General features: G+C 47.7%; 1 protein-coding gene across 2 annotated transcripts in view; it reads right to left on the bottom strand.

The window, feature by feature from the left end:
• The window catches only part of FOXN2 (forkhead box N2), a 57753-nt gene extending 40112 nt beyond the window's left edge, over nucleotides 1-17641 (bottom strand). The window contains exon 1 of one of the 2 annotated variants that reach the window (XM_035111073.3): nucleotides 17458-17641. The gene's annotated coding sequence lies outside the window, so the exon portion shown is untranslated. Of the gene's footprint in view, nucleotides 1-16982; nucleotides 17400-17457 lie in introns of those variants that run through there. The other variant, XM_088667416.1, reaches the window with a different exon arrangement.
• Nucleotides 17642-18057: the final 416 nt, after the last annotated feature.

Here is an 18057-nt window from a genome sequence, read left to right as displayed (position 1 = left end):
TATATTTTATAGAACAAACCTCAACACATTAAAACATCAAATAGAACAATCCAGAATAAAACAAATTCAAGCTTCAAGGGAAAATATTGCAGATCCTTCTCTAAGGGCCGTTTTGCACCCAGAGATCTGCTCCACATGGTTGCAATTGGACCAGCGCAAAACACGCCTAGCAACTGTCTAATTTCTAACACTGTTGGGTATGTAAGGGGTGAGACAATCTTTCCCGAGTGATATAACCAACAGACTTACTCAAGAGTAAGGTAACGGGACCCCTGACTGTTAGGTCCAGTCGTGAACGACTCTGGGGTTGCGGAGCTCATCTCGCGTTATTGGCCGAGGGAGATGAACTCCAGAGGTTGTGGGGTTTGCGGGGTAGTGTTTGACTTTGCTTTGTGGGTTGTGTAAAGGTAAAGGGACCTCTGACCATTAGGTCCAGTCGCGGATGACTCTGGGGTTGCGGCGCGCATCTTGCGTTATTGGCCGAGGGAGCCGGCGTACAGCTTCCAGGTCATGTGGCCAGCATGACAAAGCTGCTTCTGGCAAACCAGAGCAGCGCACGGAAACGCCGTTTACCTTCCCGCTGGAGCGGTACCTATTTATCTACTTGCACTTTGACGTGCTTTATAACTGCTAAGTTGGCATGAGTTGGGACCAAGCCCCGTTGCGGGGATTCGAACCACCAACCTTCTGATCGGCAAGTCCTAGGCTCTGTGGTTTAACCCACAGCGCCACCCGCGTCCCTTATTCAGGAATAAAAGGTAAAGGGTAAAGGGGCCCCTGACCATCAGGTCCAGTTGTGTCCGACTCTGGGGTTGCGGCGCTCATCTCGCTCTATAGGCCAAGGGAGCCGGCGTTTGTCCGCAGACAGCTTCTAGGTCATGTGGCCAGCATGACAAAGCTTCTGGCGAACCAGAGCAGCGCATGGAAACGCCGTTTACCTTCCCGCCGGCGCGGCCCCTATTTATCTACTTGCACTTTGATGTGCTTTCGAACTGCTAGGTGGGCAGGAGCTGGGACCGAACAACGGGAGCTCACCCCGTTGCAGGGATTCGAACCACCGACCTTCTGATCAGCAAGCCCTAGGCTCTGTGGTTTAACCCACAGCGCCACCCGCGCCCCTTATTCAAGAGTTGACCCACTCAATTCATGAACATGATTTAGTTTGCTCCATTCTTTTCAATGGGTCGACTCAAAAGTATAACTCGGTGGAATAAACACTTTTGAAACAGACTTTTCTTCCATGAACTTCTCTAAATTTCCTTTAAAGCAGTTGGGCAAACAGGATTGCAGTTTGTTTGTTTGTTTGTTTTAAAGGCTTTAGTATCACAACATTCTTACTCTACTAAATCACAATTATCATCCAAAGACCTTCTGGTATTTCACAACAAGGCATTCTGAATCTTTATTTTCTTCCCCAAGCGTCACAACCTCTAAACCAGGTGTGGGGATTCAGCTGGTGTCTGAACCTGGAACACAGAACAGGGGGCATGCAGATGAAGACCAAATCTCAGTCTGACATTTGACACAGATCTCACTACAACACCTGTGTGCTAGGGGTGAGGAAAGAAATATGTTTCAGTTCTCATTTAAAGATAAATCCATGCTTCTGAAACAACACAAGAAAAACTGAAGCACATCCACCCTTCAAAACTCACCATTCTTTGAATTTTGCAAGGCAGTTCTCTGGAGAAGTAATGCATACAAAAATTCATGCGCTGGGGTAAGGTGTCCAATAAAAGTCACATATTACTGAAAGCAACACCTGAAATTTAGGGGAAATTGCTCCACAAAATGTGTATATTAGGCAAATACACACATGTGTATTGGGAGAAATCTGTATTATAATGCTGATGAAAATATTATTTTTAATGCAAACTGATGGGGAAATGTGAAGAACTGAACTTAAAATCAGGGGGGAAAGGAAACTGGAAACCAAAATGGCCAGATTTGCCCATCCCAATCAAACACATAATTTCCGCTTCCGATTTGACAATGGGTGTAGCCTGTCGGGACGGCTCCTGAACTCAAACGCAGACTCTCCACCTGAACGCGGCACACCGAATTTCAACCCAACGTCTAAACGCTCCGATCGAGGCAGACCAACAAATAGGAGAGATTCGTTTGGCTCCGCCATCAGGCCCCCGAAACACTCATCCATTTAAAGCATATGTTCAAGCAAAACCCAAGAGGCGAGGAGCAAAAAAAGAGTTATCTTTGTTCCTTCTCTCCCTTTCCCTTTGTTCTCAGCAACTTCCACACATGTGCTACATTAGGCTGCCCATCTCACCAGAGCTGCTGTTGAGATCAGAGGTCAGATTTAAATCCCAAAATGCAACTACAGACGGCCTATATTTGATTACAATGCTACATACACCGCCGTGTATCCAAGACAACTGGAGCATTATGTTCTCCTTGGGGATAAAAAAGGAGGTGGGGGGGGGAGAAGAAACCTGCCTCTTGGTCATAGTTAAGGCAAGCTGGCACATCCCTTAGCAGTCTCATCCCCGCTAGATGAGAAAGTGTGTGCAGCTGTAGTGTTCATAGCACAAACCACCTGCCTTCTCTTTGGCTGCGCTGATGACAGATCTAAGAATTGAATAACCAGTCCATCGCCCAAATAATAGGTGAGTTGCTTAGAGATGCTCTTGAAGACATCGTGGTCACTGGAGGTCCAGGTACCGGTAGCTGCAGCACCTAGAAGCATCTTTTACTAGCTGTGGCTGGTACATCAACGATGACTGTTCCTGGATCGATATATCACATGTCCACAGTGTCGAGATAAGACTGCTGTGATGCACTTTGTGTTGGGCTTCACCTAGGCTGTTTGGGAGCCGCAACTAGGTGCAGCGTACTGGTCCACCCTATCGCCTCTCCTTAAGGAGCCCCCCCCCCCGGTTGCCAATTTGCTACTGAGCAAAGTTTAAGGTTCTGCTGTTGACTTATAAAGCCGCATACACCTTGGGGCCTGGGATACTTGGAAGAACGCCTTCTCCCATACGAAACTGCCTCTGCAGTATGAGCTTCAGAGGTGGCCCTCTTGGTGATGGCATGGCTTCCTCCAGTCCACCAGGGATTAACCAGCAACTGGGGCTTTTTTTGTGCAGTGGTGCCTGCATTGTGGGACAGTCTTCCCACAGAGATCTGGCAGGCACCCTGAGCATGACGGCTCCACCGGTAATATAAAATGTTTCTGCTCATCCAGACAGCTGTAGATTGTGGAACGCATTTACTCTCTGTTCACTGGGTGCATTTTGCGACTTTCCCCCTGTATATTTTAAGTTGATTTTTAATGTAATATTGTTTTAATTATGTGGTGCACTGCGCTTGGGTACTCCGCCAGAATAGCAACATATAGAAATCCTTTTATAAATCAATCAACTGTGTATGCCCAGCTTTGCAACTTGCATTGCAGCAGGTTGAATGCTCTATCAACCACCAGTCTTGCCCTTCTTCTTATGCATCAGGTAGTGGGGATAGATAGATAGATAGATAGATAGATAGATAGATAGATAGATAGATAGATAGATAGATAGAGGGGTGGCCAACTCCGAAGAGACTGCAATCTACTCACAGAGTTAAAAACTGGCAGTGATCTACCCCCTTTTGGGGTGTTCATGTCAAAGTTGTTTAGGGAGGAGGAAAGCCCTGTTTTTTAGGGGTTCAGGTCTAAGTTGTTGAGATTTTTTAGGAAGGAGGAAGGCCCATTTTAGGGGTTCAGGTCATAGTTGTTGAGCTTCTCTGAGGTGGGAAGAAAGCCCTGTTTTTTTGGGGGGGGGGGTGAAGGGCTAAAATGTTGAGCATTTTTAGGGGAGCCAAAGTTGTTGAACTTCTTTGGAGGGAGCCAGTGATCTACCAGTGATCTACCACAGACGTCCAGTGATCTACTGGTAGATCACGATCTACCTGTTGGACGTGCCTGATATAGCACATGTATGTTTATATACGTCCTTGCTTCATTGTATTCCACCAGCACTTCCCCCAGAATTAAAACACAATTGCAAAACTGCTCTGGGGATTCCAGGGTGGAAGTGTGAGGATGCTGTTTAGAGCATTAGCAAACTGACATCCTTCACATCTGGTTTTTCTCTAGTTCAAATCAGCCACAATGGAAACACGCAAACCTGTTTTTCTTCACAACTCCCTCCCAGGAAGAGGAAAAAGGGTACATTTTTACCCAACACAGTGTGTTGGCTTGGATTGTGGGGATATCTCCGAGTTAGCTTCAGATTGGCACACTCCCCCCTCCAATGCAGCCATGAAGAGGAGGTTGAAAACATTTGGTTCCTTTTTAGATTAACCACAGCTTGCCATGCCACCTGAACCCGACAACCTGTGATTAATCTTAAGTATGGTTTGTTGAAACAAGCCAAACTATAGTTTTGGAAGTTGGCTTTGTTTCAGCTAACCATACTTAAACTTAATCAGTTTGGGATTGGACGCCAAGCTGTGGTTCATCCGAAACAGAAGCAGAAATTTTCTATCTTGTCCTCATGTCTGTGCCAGAAGGAGAGGAGGGAGAGTTCAAGTCTGGGGTTCACTTTGGCTTGCTCTTGCAACGCTAAACCATGGTTTAGTGCCAGTATAAATCAGGCTACTGAGGACACTGTCCTACAATACACACTGGATATCGAAGACAGTACTCACACCAAATTAAAGGGCAGATTATGCCAAAGTAAAAAGAACACTACTGTGGCAATCAGGGAATTTAAGTTATGAACAGATATGCACAGGGTTGCTCTACAGATTGCACGTTCAGCTTACTGTTGGTCTAAAAATGGAAGCAAGACTTAAGCCCAATTCCATTCTTTTGATAGATACTGTTACGATGGGAGGGACGCTTTATCCACGCTGTGTGCTAGATCTCTCCATAAAAGAGCACATCTATCGCATAATTAGAGCGCAAATAGGAGCAACCGAACACAGGCACAACAATGCCTCTATTAATTAATCTGCCTTTATCCCCTTAAGCATTATTGTTCTCAAGCATTTTCCTAAGGGAAACCAACTGGATTTTCCCATTGTTGAGAACCATCTGTCTGCTACTACCTCCGGCAGGGTGGTTGAACGAGTGAAGCCACCCTGGATTGCCATGGTTTTTGGGAGAGGGGGGCTTTGGGGGGGGTCAGCGAGTCTTGTTTATGCAGCTCAATATCTTATGGGAAATCATCTGTACATCCATACAAACCTGCTCACTGGTTGGAAAGCCGCAAAGGGGTTGGAAGGCTTGGGAATTGGCAATGCCTGTAGCAGGGATCAACTTTTTAATTTAGCTACCTGGGCAAACTCCATATAGAATTGCCATTCACCGTCTGTGCATGCTTCAAGCTCAGAGCTGTACAAAGAGATCCTTTCTGTGCCTGCACCTTATCTCTAATTCCAACCACACTTTCATGTTCAAACTGCAAGGGCGCATGTAGATGGGCACTCAGATAGTCACAGCAGCTTCCCACATCACTGTGGAACATACAGTGTGAGGGGGGAGTATTTGATCCAGTGCTACATTTGCCCGTTTGCCCTCTGATGAAGAAATGACCTGTCCATAATTTTAATGGTAGGCTTATTGTAGCTGTGAGAGACAGAATAACAACAGGAAGTCTGTCTGAGGGACAGTGGACAGCTGGAAAAGTTTGCTGCTGAAAAAGTTTGCTGACCCCTGGCCTAGACGTTCCATTGTGGCGACCATCACTTCGGGTTTAAGGTGCCATCTGGCGATTATATTATATATCTGAGTTTCTAACGCTGCTTAAGAGCCAATCTATAGCTGCAAGGAAGTCATTTGGTGCTGAGCGCCTGGGATCGCACCATTTCATGGTGAGGCAGGTGCATGGCTGGGGGAGAAGCCATGTTGGAAACGCAGGTATGTAAGCCAGGCACCAAACAGCACCTCAAACCTAGGTTACGGTCACCACAACAGAATGTCTATTCGTCAGGGGCTTGAGCTAGACGTCCCTTTCCAGCGCTACAATACTACAGTTTTGTGATTCTATGATCTCAACTACATTGCTTGACTGTAGCTTGCTTGACACCAGCTAGACTGGTGACTGGGAGCGGCCGCCGAGACCACATAACACCGGTCCTGAAAGACCTACATTGGCTCCCAGTACGTTTCCGAGCACAATTCAAAGTGTTGGTGTTGACCTTTAAAGCCCTAAACGGCCTCGGTCCGGTATACCTGAAGGAGCGTCTCCACCCCCATCGTTCTGCCCGGACACTGAGGTCCAGCTCCGAGGGCCTTCTGGCGGTTCCCTCACTACGAGAAGCCAAGTTACAGGGAACCAGGCAGAGGGCCTTCTCGGTAGTGGCACCCACCCTGTGGAATGCCCTCCCACTAGAGGTCAAAGAGAACAACAATTACCAGACCTTTAGAAGGCATCTCAAGGCAGCCCTGTTTAGGGAAGCTTTTAATGTTTGATGGATTTCTGTATTTTAATGTTTGATGGATCTCTGTATTTTAGAATTTCTGTTTTGTTGGAAGCCGCCCAGAGTGGCTGGGGGAACCCGGCCAGATGGGCGGGGTATAAATAATAAATTATTATTATTATTATATGTAAAACAATTCACTTGTCCCTGTATGCAAGAAGGAGAAACCCACACAGCAGAAATGGACCAAAGTCAGAGGTTTTCAAACTGTGGTCTGTGAGTTCTGCTTGAGTAGCCTGTAGAAAGGCTGCAGCACAGTCGGAAATATCTGTACTCAGCCCTACACTTATTTTCCTTGATATGATGTCTGGAGGACTGAGATGCCCAGCAAGGGCTCCATGATCCGCTCAGCAGTGCAGAAGCACAATATGTGTGTCTTTTGCTATGCACAAGTCTGCTGGCTCGATGGAGGTGCTGGTCGCCAACCTGGCACCCAGAAATCTCCACCTAGTCGCAATTGGACCCGCCCCAGGAGCAAAACGTGCCCAGCGGCCAGGGAATTTCAAACACTGGGGATAAGTTGGGTATCATTTTCTTAAATGCTCCATTAAAAAAAAAAGCTTGGCATAGAGAAGCCTAGTCCCAGAAACAAGACCCCCTCTCTGCCTTTCCAGGGGCAGAGAAATTTCTATATGGAAGTGCAGCCCCAAAATTCCCTCCTTTGCCATTTCTCTCAGACCTCCGAGATTTTCAAAGCACATATATATATATATCTACACCTTTTGGAAGACGGCAAGGCTTTTCTATACGGAGAAAGGTTCAGCCGACAGAAGGCTGGGGTTTTTAATATTTATGTTTTTAATCTAGATGTTGATAGAACTGTAAATATATATTGGTGCTTGTTAGTCTGTTACTACTGCGCCTTCCGGGCCACCCATAACTGGGCGAGCTCCAAATGCAAATACTGTACTGTAAAAATAAGCAGCACAAGCCAGGCTATTTTAGCCAGGCTATTCCTTTAACATTTTACTCAGGTGGATTCATGTAAGTAAATGCAGCGGAACACAATGAGGCCTCACGCCTTCCTCGAGAAACCAGGTTAGGATTACAAGGAACGGCACCACGGTCACCATAGCTGAAATGGTTCTGCGTGGGTGTGTTTGTTTTCTTAATTTACTGCTTCAGGAAATGGCTACTTGAAGAGCCGAAGTCCACTATATTTAAACATGCTGGAATGAGGGGTGGGGAGAGAGCAAATCATGGCGCAGAGCATTCCGACATGATTTCTGGAGATATGTTTTTTTATAACAATAATGGAGATTTCTTACCTGCCTTCCCTCCCACCATGGATTCCTCAGACAGGTTACAACCATTTGGAACACATGTCTTAAAATGTTGAAACAGGTTGCGATCAAGAGAATAGGGTGGGTCTTAAGATAAATCTATCTCAGGTGCCCAAGGTCAGAGGAAGAAGAGGGGTACCTCCTGCCGTGTGATGAATACAAAGAATATGCAATACAAAGGATATGCCAAATGATGCCACAGAGGCCTGTTCTCTGCCTGCCACCTCCCAAATTTCTGAAGGCAACAGGTCTACCAAGAGGAACCACTCTGATGAGTTTAACATCCAAGAAGGCCTGAGGAAAGGAGGTGACATTTCATATTTGGGACCTAAGTCATTTTAGGGCTTTAAAGGGTAAGGTAAAGGTGTTGTTGTTGTTTAGTCGTTTAGTCGTGTCCAACTCTTTGTGACCCCATGCACCATAGCACGCCATAGCATAGTATGTGGACCGAGAACTCCCAGAAGTGCAAGCTGGATTTCGAAGGGGCAGAGGAACCAGAGACTAAATAGCAAACATGCGCTGGATTATGGAGAACAGAAGGTAAAGGTACCCCTGACCATTAGGTCCAGTCGCGGATAACTCTGGGGTTGTGGCACTCATCTCGCTCTATAGGCCGAGGGAGCCGCCGTTTGTCCACAGACAGCTTCCGGGTCATGTGGCCAGCATGACTAAGCAGCTCCTGGCGAACCAGAGCAGCGCACAGAAACGCAGTTTACCTTCCCACTTGAGCGGTACCTATTTATCTACTTGCACTGGTGTGCTTTCAAACTGCTAGGTGGGCAGGAACTGGGACCGAACAACAGGAGCTCACCCCGTTGTGGGGATTCGAACCGTCAACCTTCCGGTCGGCAAGCCCTAGGCTCTGAGTTGTAGGAAGCTACTGCTGTAGCTGTTTAAATATTGCTTAAAGCCCTAAAGCTCTAAATCACAGAGCTTAGGGCTTTAAGCACTATTTAAACAGCCACAGCAGCAGCTTCCTACAACTCGTATCTATCTAGCCCAGGCATCCCCAAACTGCAGCCCTCCAGATGTTTTGGCCTACAACTCCCATGATCCCTAGCTAACAGGACCGGTGGTCGGGGAAGATGGGAATTGTAGTCCAAAACATCTGGAGGGCCAAAGTTTGGGGATGCCTGATCTAGCCCCAGAGAGGCTTGGTGTGGTTGTATCCCATTGAGCTCGGACTGAGGAGACCCCAGGGGAATCTGGAATTTAAAAAACATCTGCTTTAATCTGCGTTTTTTATCTTATTTTTAAAAATAATTAAAACAGCAATAAGGCAACAGCAGATTTTAAACCGTTTTAAATAGCTGCTTTTAACTGTTTTTACGGATAGTTTTGTCATTCAAGCCATTTTGTAAGATGCTTTGAGAGGTTTTAAAAAATAAAATAAGTGGTGTAAATAAATTTTATGGATCAGTAGGAAGTCTAAGTTCCAATCTGGTCAATTCCAAAATTCGCTCCAGAGCCCAAACGGATTACAGGTTACCAAGTCAGGAAACACGGCAGAGCTGTAGAGCACAAGTCTCGGAAGAAGCTAAGATGCTGACGCAACATTCGGTACACCCCCTGGACTCTCCTTTTGAAGAGCAGGGTGGGCACCATCACTTGACATTGGCATCCCAAGGCTCAGGACTGAGCAAGCAAGCCCTCCTCCAAGTGGGCTGAGCCTAGGAAGATACAGTGGTACCTCTGGTTGCAAATGGGATCCGTTCCAGAGGCCCGTTCGCAACATGAAAAGGCCGCATCCTGAAGCACCGCACCTGCGCACAAGCGTGACGCAATTCAGCACTTTTGCGCATGCACAAAGCGTGGTTTAGTGCTTCTGCGCAAGCGCGTGCACCGAACCCAGAAGTTACCCTTTCCGGGACTTCCAGGTTCGACGCGTCCGTAACCTGAAAAGACGTCACCCGCAGCAGACGTAACATGAGGTATGACTGTAGTTCGAACCAGCTCTTGTCAGATTTATTGCACTGTGCCTCCTGAGGCGGTCAGTACCACATTGACCAGCTGAGACATGATGCCTGGGCAAGGCACTTGGCCCTTTCCATGAGTCCTGATTGCTTCCCAATCCACCAGGCCCCACTGTAGGGTTGGCGTCTTCTGACAATGGCCACTTTCCACTCCCTTGGACCCCTCTCCTGGGTCAAACCCCTCCAGTTCTATCTCTTTCCACACCAGACCACTCTCACCAAGTCATCTCCACGGGGCTCATGACAATGAGTTCTAGTATAATAATGGGGGGACGGACTGTTCTATCAGCTTTCTTTATACACCTTTAGCATGTCCCCTCTTCCTTGCTTTCCCCCCTAAACTAGGAAGTCGCAATACACTGCAAATTGTGTTGCTCTAGCCCCCTATCAAAATATATTGTCGCCCCCCCCCCCCAACAAAGTGTTTTAAGCAGGCAAACTCGGCCCTCCAATTCGGACTACAATTCCCATCATCCCTGACCACTGGCCCTGTTAGCTAGGGATGATGGGAGTTTTAGTCCCAAAGCATCTGGAGGGCTGAGTTTGCCTATGCCTGGTTTTAAGAGCCTGCTTCCCCGCCCCCCTAATTCTTCCTACTTTTTATATCCTTGTGACATGGGCATTCCTGGGTGTATGAAGAGCGTGAAACTGAAGTATTATTGAATAATCCCTTAATGAGGCAAAAGCTACTTCTATTACAGGGATGAGGAATCTGTGGGGCCTTCCGATGCAGCTGAACTTCAACCCGCGACATCAACTCTGTTAGCCAAGCAGGTTATGGCAGCTGGAAATTGGACTCCAAAACCTGCTAGAGGGACACAAGTTTCCCCAGCCTCCATTCAACACAAGCCCCACGATGCAAATGAGCAGCATTCGAAATTAGCCAGGGGCCAGGCGCATTTTGCACCTGTCTATCAGCCACCTGCGACCAAGTGAAGATGCTCGGGCGCCAGGATGACGCCTGACGTCCCCACCACCTGGAGGTGCATGCCTGGGGATCCTTGGATCTTGACTGTTTTCACACAATAATACCACATCCTGTAGAATTATATCAATTATAGTTCATCTGCACAATCAGAATGAATTTCAGGAACCACAAAGTCGTATTGAAAAAGACGACTTTCAAGCTGTCTGGTCCCCAAATGGCAACTAGGCACTCCATTTTGGCGACTGCAATCCTGGTTTAAAGAGCCATTTGTCGCTTAGCTTATATATCTTAGTTTCTAGCACCGCAAAATTGGTAGAAGTGCTGAACTGAGAAAACCTGACAGCCTCCCCAAATACTAAAAAAAAAAGGGTGCTATCATCTAGCTAGCACGTTTTTTATCCCAGTCCAACCAATATATTGACCCTTTATAACCTCATGCAACAGTTTTGCTTGTGGCCTGGAACGAAAACACCATCATTTTGCCAGTAAAATACTATTACCCCTGCAGGAAAAGATAACGTTGGCTGTGGAAAGGCAGAAGATCCTATCAAGGTGCTCAACACAATATAGGTAGACCAGAATAATGTAATTCACATGCATCCAATGCACTGAGGAAGCTGCCTGCTAGTTTACCTTTTCTGTCTAGACTGAGCTGCAAGATCAGACAACATGAAGCTGAGAGAGAAGGAATTCTGATGCAAGGTCACATGATAAGACTTCTGGTATAGCACTTCCCATGCTCTGAATTCTAGTTGCTTTTTAAAAAGGATATCCTGTACAAGTCATTTTCGCCACAAGAGACACACAGCTAGTTTAGCATTGCGACAATACAGCTATTCCTGCTCCACATTTCAGACATTTTATATACGGTACTTAAGATATAACAAGCGAAAGGGTTCGTAAAGTTATGGAACAATGGAAAAAAAGATGCCTGAAGACGGTTCACCATAATGGCTTTTGCCGGGCAACACATATTTTGCGGACAAAGCTATCAGTCACGACTTGCAACCCACACTTGCCCAAAGTCCTGAAGGCCCCAAATATCGATTTGCCTTTGGGGAAGAGAGAGATGATGTGGGGAAAGGCAAAAGGCAAGCCTGCTCCCGTTTACTTGGGAGCAAGTCTCATTTAATTCAAAGGGGTCTACTTCTGAGAAGACATGTCTAGAACTGCATGGTAAATAGGCGAAAACCCAGCACTGCGGCCCTCGCTTGCCCCTCATGGGTTTTGCATCAACTACATGGAACCTGACTGAAGCTCACGGACCACAGTTTGGGACCCCGTGACTTAGAGGACAGGAGGCACAACGCTTTGCTAGAACCAGGTCTGCATGCGCCTATCTGAGCCACGAAATCATTTCTGCTTGTGCCATTTGTGTTGCTTGCTGCCTATTCCATACCACAAACTACAGTGGTACCTGGGGTTACAGACGCTTCAGGTTACACACTCTGCTAACCCAGAAATAGTACCTTGGGTTAAGAACTTTGCTTCAGGGTGAGAACAGAAATCGCGCGGTGGCAACACGGCAGCAGCGGGAGGCCCCATTAGCTAAAGTGGTACCTCAGGTTAAGAACAGTTTCAGGTTAAGAACGGACCTCCAGAACGAATTAAGTTCTTAACCCCAAGGTACCACTGTAATTGATGGCTACAATGGAGGAGCTGAGTTTGCGCTTGTATCTCAACCTGCAGCATGCGCTGACATCATCTTTACTCCCTATTGGTCCCCACCCCACTCAGCAAGATCACACCCAAGATGGACACTTTCTTGATCAGGAAGGAAATATCCCCTCTTGCACTTGCTGGCAGGGATCGTGGCCACTTTTACAAAGGGAGAAACCTCACTGCGGATGGGAATGAAATCGAGAGCTCTTTAAAAGCACATCTTCTCTCTTGTAGTGGGCAGGACTGGAAGTCAAGAAGGTGTCATAAGCTTAACAAGCCTCCTTTAAAATTTTGCAAATACGGTCTTCTCCACTGGGAAGAGGCGGGGGGGGGAGAGATTGGCTCTTAATTCCCCCCCCCCCCAAGTTTCCACCCACCCATTTAAATAAGCTAACCTGTAGCATATAAAATAAAAAAATTCCTTCAGTAGCACCTTAAAGACCAACTAAGTTTTTATTTTGGTATGAGCTTTCGTGTGCATGCACACTTCTTCAGATTGGTATCTGAAGAAGTGTGCATGCACACGAAAGCTCATACCAAAATAAAAACTTAGTTGGTCTTTAAGGTGCTACTGAAGGAATTTTTTTATTTTACTTCGATCCAGACCAACACGGCTACCTACCTGTAACTGTAGCATATAGACAGACGTGATCTGGTTGACACAGTGCACTTAGATGCTCGAAAAGCTTTCAATGGAGTAGCTCACCAGAAACACCTGAGTGGGAGTCATGGGATAAGAAGAGAGGTCCTCTCCGTGGACCAAGAACTGGTTATATAGCAAGAGAGTAGGAATAAATGGACAGCTCTCCTGATGGAAGGATGTAGAAAGTTAGGGTTGCCATATGCCCCAAAGCGAAAAGTTGAGTTGATTATTATTATTATTATTATTATTATTATTATTATTATTTTGGTTTTGCTGAAAGTTGTTGGCCTTTTTTTGAATGATTAAAAAAATATATTAACCCCCCCTTGCCATAGGTCCGGGTTTCCCCAGACATTTTGCCAATTTGCCGAAAATCCGCCCGGACGCCATTTTCCTGCCCAGTTCCCAGACATATGGCAGCCCTAAGAAAGTAGAGTCCCCCAAGAATCAGTATTGGGACCTATGTTTGATAACTTGTTCATAAACCATCTAGAGTTAGGCAAGAGCAATGAGGTAGCCAAGTTCGTTGATGATATGAGTTGACAGAAAACAAAAAGAGATTGGGAAGAGCTCAAAAGGCATCTCTCCAAACTGAGTGAATGAGCAGCAAAAAGGTGAATGCAATTCAATGTAAACAAGTGTAAAGTGATGCGTGTCCAGAGGGGGGGGGTCTAAATTTCACATATACGCTCACGGGGTTATGAATTGGCAGTGGCTGACCAAAAAAAGTGTCGGCCCAGATCATTAGCATACCTGCCAAGTTTTCCCTTTTCTCATGAGGAAGCCTATTCAGCATAAGGGAATTTCCCTTAAAAAAAGGGAGAACTTGGCAGCTATGATCATTAGGAAAGGAAAATAAAACCACCGTTAACATAATGCTATTATTACACAGATCTATGGCGGAATCGCATTTGGTGTACAATGTACAGTTCTGGTCACCTCACCTCAAAAAGGAGTTGGAAAGGGCTGAGAAAAGGGCAAGCAAAAGGCTCAAGGGACAGTAGCTTCTTGAGTTCAAGGAAAAGACGAGTAAGAGGAGCCAGGATGGAAGCTTAGAAAATTGTGTGGCACTAAGAAAGTGGATAGAGAAAATATCTTCTCCCACTCTCATAACACTAGGAAGTCATGGGCATCCCAAGAAGCTGGAAGATTCAGGACAGGTAATAGAAAGTACTTCTCATGCAGATCATAATTAAACTGTGGAACCCGCTCCCCCAGGAGGCAGTGAGGGCCACCAGCTTGGATGGCTTTAAAAGAGGATTTTGGAGGAGAAGGCTATCGATGTCTACCAGCCACAATGTCCATGCTCTGCTTCTGTGGTTAGAGGCAACATGTTTCTGAATTCCAGCTGAAGAAAATTGGGTCCTGCTTGTGGGTTTCCTACAAGCATCTGGTTGGCCACTGTGAGAACAGGATGCTGGACTAGATGGGCCGTTGGCCTAATCCAGAAGGTACTTCTTATGTTGTTAAGAAGTTTAACTTTTTAAAAAAATCTGTATTATGTACCATGGGCAAGAGGCAGTCAGAACTGATTTTGCATCCCACCGATTTCATTGGGGGAGTTTCGCGTCTTGAACTCTCCCCTACTGAAATCTGCGGGAACTGAAGGAGTTTAATTTCAGTTGCAACCCTAAACACACATTTACCTGGGAGTCAGGTCCCACAGAACTTAGAACAGGCATCCCCAAACTCCGGCCCTCTAGATGTTTTGGACTACAATTCCCATCACCCCTGGCCACTGGTCCTGTTAGCTAGGGATCATGGGAGTTGTAGGCCAAAATTCTGGAGGGCCGCAGTTTAGGGATTCCTGACTTAGAATAATAGAACTGTAGAGTTTGAAGAGATCCCAAGGCCAGGCTTGGTTTTCAGCCCCTCAATCATCTGGGTTGCCCTCCTGGGTTGGCACTACCCCTAAGCACAAATTCCCTTATTTGCAAAGGGCGAAAAAGCAATTTTTTTACCTCCGCAGAAAATAAACGAGAAAGGAAATATTTTTTAAAAGCCACTCATTGCCCTTGTGATACATTAGAACAAAACAAAGACCACCATAAATGCATTTCATGTTTTCTACGGGGTTTGCTCACAACCCTCCCATTTATTAAAATATCTCAGCCACCTTCCCGTGGGCATATGACCCTCAAAGCAGCTTACAACCATCCAACCAAAAGGTGCAATTAGCCACAGTCAAAAAACAACAACAACAAACACCACTTAAGGTATACAATTTGTAACGTTAACAAATACCTTTAAAAAATAAACACACAAGTCTACCAAAGTTAAAAACCCAGTGGGAGGAGCAACAGAACCAGCACCCTCCCCCTCAAAGCAATGCAACTTATTCTCATTTGTAGGAAGCACTGCACAGGATTTCTGCAAACCAGGAGTTCCCAAGTGTTAGGGCTGTTAACTAAGGAGAGAAGAGAGAAGAGTGTTGATTGTTGCCTCCCTAACCCTTTCACAGCGCATGCATTTGGGGGGGGGGGGTTGACACATACTGAAGTGTGTTTAAAATTCTCTGCGTGCTGTCCCCCTATTCTCTCTATGCCTGCATATATTTAGGCGTTGGGGGGCGGGGCGGGGAGTGTACTCCCAATTGTGCCAGTTACAGAACGGGAGGCTTTGGGAGGAGGGGGGGAGGTTAATGTTATTTAGTGCGGCTTGATCGATCCCATACAAAAGGGTCCAAGTTTTTTCAAAGGATGGTGGGGTTTTTTTTTTCTTTTCTCCGTTGGCTTGAATCTCTTGCGTTTGCATTGAGCGTTCGGAGAGTTTGCATTTTCTAAGCAGGAGGGGGGAAGAGAGGGGGGAGGCAGGACTAAAGCGCAGAGGGGGGCACCTTTTCTTACGCTTGCATGCAAGAGGAGGAGGGGGCGGCGTTGCAGACTTCGCGCCGGGCTTTGTGCCGGGCTGCTAACGCGCAGCCACCCACACGCTCGCGGAGTCGCCCGGGTGACCCCGTGGCCGCCTTTCCCCGGCGAGAGGCTTTGCCAACCACGTGGCTGTCACAATCCTGAACCAAAATGGGGGAGGCTCGAGAAGGGAGGGACGGAGCAAGCCGGCGGAGAGGCAGAAGCGACGCGGGGGGGGGGGAGTCTCTCTTTCTTTTCTAAGGGGTATAATGGGGAGAAGGAAAGAATTTTTAGAAACTTCCAAAGCAGGTGAACTTTTTTTGTGTGCGCGCGGGGATGTCTTGTTCCCTTCCAACTTTGTGACGACGGAAAGAAAGATCGAGCCAGTCACTCTCACCCGGAAGCGGGGAAGCTTTATTAAAAGAAGACGGGCAGCAAAAGGGTACACAACGTCTTAGCAATAGCCCAAGCGCGCACGCATCGTATTTGGGGGGGGGGGGCTGGTGGTGCAACCGCACAAGCAGCGCTTCAGGATGAAGCAAAGTCCAAAAGGAGGCGAAAGGGCGCGTGCACAACGGCAAAGCTACCTGGTTAAAGGGGTGTGTGTGTGTTTGTGGCATGAGTCTAGGGCAGGAAGAGGAACAAGGGTCAGAGGAAAGCAGGGACTGATGGGGGAGGAGATCAGAGTCCCTCCCGTGAAACGCCACCCTCGCCTGCTTGCCCCAGATGCCACTTTCGTCTCTCCACCCCCCTAGGGAGCCCGGACCACTTCATTGAAGGAGGAGCACCTTATATCAGAACACACAGCTCTAAAGTGGTCAGTAGGTAGGGTTAAAAAAATCAGATTTGGGTCCCATTAAGTCCACCTATCTCTCGAGGGGCGTATTTAGAGACTCAGGTCCGACAAAAAGAGCGCGCGCAACCTTCTCATTCCATTCACTCCTCCCAACGCCCCACATAAGCAGGTCAGACACAGATTTGGCAGTCAAGCTTTCTATACATTTACGAACACGACTGGCTTGGACAGAAACCCTTTTTCACCACCCACAAGAAAACCCCTCGTTCTCCTCTCCAATGTCTTCCTCTCCAGTTTCGAGCATTTATATTCCCTTTTCCAAGTCACACACCCCTGACTCCGGAACACGAATGTCTGTATACACACACGCACACACCCCAACTTACAGGTTCTGACACCAGTTCTGACACCAACTCAAACCTCCTCACCTTTCCTCTGATCTCCAGCCGCCCTAGATCCAACCTCGCCATATATCTTGAAGCCAAGGGAACTCAGCTGGAGGCGCGCGCACACACATATGCCCACAATATCTCTGTGTGTGTGTGTGTGTGTGTGTGTGTGTGTACACACAATACACACACAGCGCAATTTAAGCCTCCGCGCTGCACAGACACACACCAGACGTCAAGAGAGGGAGAGAATGAAAACAGAAATACACCAGCAAAACGCAACTGGAAGTAGACGCTGCTGAAATCAGGAGGGGAAGACAAGTGAGAATTAAAAAGCTAGAAGTAGAAAAAGAAAAAGAAATCGGAAGGAGTGGGGAGGGGAGAGAAACCCAGGGGTTGGAAAGAATAAATTTAAGAAGAGAGGTGTATGTATCTCTTAGCCGCCCCCCCCGCTCCCCACCCCAGCCGCATCCCTCGACCCGAGATAGTTAATAAAGGAGAGATTCCGACTCACTGTACGCATGAAGCTCGCGCAAAGGGGGAGGGGGCAGCAATATGGCAGCGAGGGGGGGGAATGTGTCAGGAATCAGCAGCTGCTGGTGCCGCCGCCGCCGCCGCCGCTGCCTCTGGCTTCCCTTGCCCTGCGCAGCAGCAGCAGCAGCAGCAGCAGCAGCAGCGACGCCGCCCCCTCCCTCGCCGTCTCCCCATAGCAACAAGGCGCCCCGGCCGCCGACGGCTCCTCCTCTCGCTCCGCCCGCCTGCACAGCCTCCGGGCGCGCAACCGGCCCCCTTTTCCCCTCCCCTCGCGGCGATCGCGCCGCCCCGTACTGCCACCGCCCCCTTCGCAAGGCGGCCGAGTCCATTGTAAGCGGAGGGGGTGGGCCGGCGCGAAGTTGGGGGGGTGGGGTGTTCGGAGGGCAGGGGTCGCCGCTGGTGCGCGCGGGGCACATGGCACGCTGGAGCTCGCTGCAAAAAAAGAGGGTGGGGAGGAAGGGTTTGGTTTTTAGCCTTCGAAGTTCCCACGCGCGCTGGCTTGACTCTTCCCCGCAGGTTAAGGGGACGGCGGTCGCCCGTGGAGTCTGCCCGGGCATCGGAGTGGGGGGAGCACGTGGCT

This window comes from Zootoca vivipara, chromosome 3 (assembly GCF_965207765.1).
Source record: "Zootoca vivipara chromosome 3, rZooViv2.hap1.1, whole genome shotgun sequence".
In the NCBI taxonomy this organism is placed as follows: domain Eukaryota; kingdom Metazoa; phylum Chordata; class Lepidosauria; order Squamata; family Lacertidae; genus Zootoca; species Zootoca vivipara.
Note: the sequence above shows the minus strand (reverse complement) of the source record. Positions and strands in the feature narration are given on the sequence as shown.